At 49.8% G+C, this 2064-nt stretch overlaps 1 long non-coding RNA gene across 1 annotated transcript; it reads right to left on the bottom strand.

Annotated features, from left to right (window-relative positions):
- Nucleotides 1–209: 209 nt before the first annotated feature.
- On the bottom strand, nucleotides 210–1731 carry LOC103730342. Its single transcript, XR_607097.3, has 3 exons — nucleotides 1439–1731; nucleotides 956–1041; nucleotides 210–793 (listed from the first exon to the last, which is right to left on the bottom strand). It is a non-coding gene; the product is annotated as an uncharacterized LOC103730342 (long non-coding RNA).
- Between the last annotated feature and the right edge of the window lie 333 nt (nucleotides 1732–2064).

The raw sequence follows: 2064 nt of genomic DNA, 5'->3' as shown, positions 1-2064 counted from the left end.
AAATAAAAATTACAAAGGACAGGACTGGAGAGATGCTCAGCAGTTAAGAGCACTGGCTGCTCTTGCAGAAGACCTGGGTTCAGTTTCTAGCACCTACATGGCAGCTAACAACCAATTCCAGGGAATCCAACACCCTCTCCTGGCCTCCACAGGCATTGCATGCACATGGTGCACATAAATACATGCAGACAACATTCATACAAGTAAAATAAAAGTCAACAAAATTTTTTTTAATTATAGAGGACTTTACAGTGTGACTTCCTATTGCTTTTCCATCTCCCATTGTTTTCCATGTTTGTCCACCTTCTTGATTACACATTTTCATCGCATATAACATCCTTAAGGCCTTTGTCACTTAGAATTTTTATTTCCTCGTACTACTAGCCAGCAAGCAAGAAGGCTGGATGAAGTCATGACTCAACCAAGTTCCCCTCTTGGTTTATGCACAACCCTGCTCAGCCACAAGGATGAGGGGGCCCAGTTACCCCTCAGGCAGTTTTCTCACAAACAAGCATGCCCAGGGCACTGTAGTATTTTTCCTGTCTCCAGCTCCACCACCCACTGTGCCTTTCCTCCTGCAGGGCTGGTGAAGCCCCTCCCCTCATCTTCCTGGATCTCCATCCAGGTCAGCTCAGACATTTCTCCCAATATAAGGCTAGCAAGTGCTCGAGTCTTGGCTGGTCACATGACACAGGTTGGACCAGTCTGCAAGTTCTGGGACTTCTGCTGGAACATCATGCCCACAGTGTCTAGAGAAAGAGAGCCTGCAGTAGCCAAGGCGCAGCTCTGAAGCCTGCAGAGAGAGAGCAGACAGTGATGGAGGGGGAATCCTGTCCAGGGCTGTGTACCTCTGGATTCTGTCACCCATAACTGCCTGGTTGGAGTTAGCCTTTAAGTGGCAGTTGTCTCACTTGCAAAAAGCCCCAGTTTATGACATCTTCCCCCATTCACTTACTTTTTTCAATTGTGTGAAGCATTTTTCATGCAAAGTGCTGGTGGGGTCTGCTGAAAGATGTGGTCCACCTTCCTGGGATTCACCACCTAGGAGAGGCTAATGTCAGCCAAGTCCAGTAAGGTGGAGAAGGTGCAGGGGCTTGGACAAGGCAGTGCTGGAACTGTGCTCTGAGTAAGGGGCAGCGGTAGGGCTACATCCCTGTTTCCATCCAGGACCCGGCTAGAAGCAGGATGCTCTGGGGGCACATGCAGAACTCTCTTAATCCCGAGAGCCACGAGGACCCAGGGCTCTGGGATGACGAGTTCCGAATGATGAATTTTTTTGTCTTTGTGAGACAGGGTCTCCCTGTAGCCCCAGTTGTCCTGGAATTCACTATGTAGACTAGGCTGGTCTTGAACTCACAGAGATCCGCCTGCCTCTACCTCCCAAGTGCTGGGATTAAAGGCATGTGCCACCACGCCCAGCCGAATGATGAATTTTTACCTCCAAATTTTCTTCAACTCTTCTTTCACCCGCTTTCCCATCCTGGTCACCAGCCCACCGCCATGTGCTTCATGTCAAAGCAGGAAGCAGAGAAAAGAAATGAATCTCTTCATGCCTTTTGGCTTAAATAAGGAGGTTTATTGTCTCTGAAGAAAGAGTCCAGCAGGAGCAGCCCAGGTGGCGGAGTGGCCTCTCCACAAGTCGTTTCGCAGGCCAGTCTCCGTGCACCTGGTCACCAGCTCCGGCTGAGTCTCTCCATCACCTCCTTGCTGCCAGTCCAGCACAATGGAAAGAGAAAGCGAAACGCTGGGGTTGTGGCTCGTCACTCCCTATTGGAGTCAGCCTAGTCATGTGACCATGTCTGGCTGCAAGGAGGGCTGGGAAATGTAGTCACTAGCTGAGCGACTGCCCTGGTGTAAAGGCTCTCTCCAAAATTCCTGCCTTGGGATTTAACCTCTAAGGAATGGTTTAAGAGATGGTACCTGCAGAGACTGGAGAGATGGTTTGGCCTTGAGGGCTAATGAGATTAGTACCCTTCTTCTTTTTTTTAGTCTTTTTGAGATAGGGTCTCCCAGTATCCCCAGCTGGCCTGGAACTGACCACCATACACCACGCTGGCCTTGAAC

This window comes from Nannospalax galili, unplaced genomic scaffold, assembly GCF_000622305.1.
Source record: "Nannospalax galili isolate Female #2095 unplaced genomic scaffold, S.galili_v1.0 scaffold332, whole genome shotgun sequence".
Lineage (NCBI taxonomy): Eukaryota > Metazoa > Chordata > Mammalia > Rodentia > Spalacidae > Nannospalax > Nannospalax galili.
The sequence above is the reverse complement of the archived record's forward strand: the minus strand, read 5'-3'. Positions and strand labels throughout refer to the sequence as shown.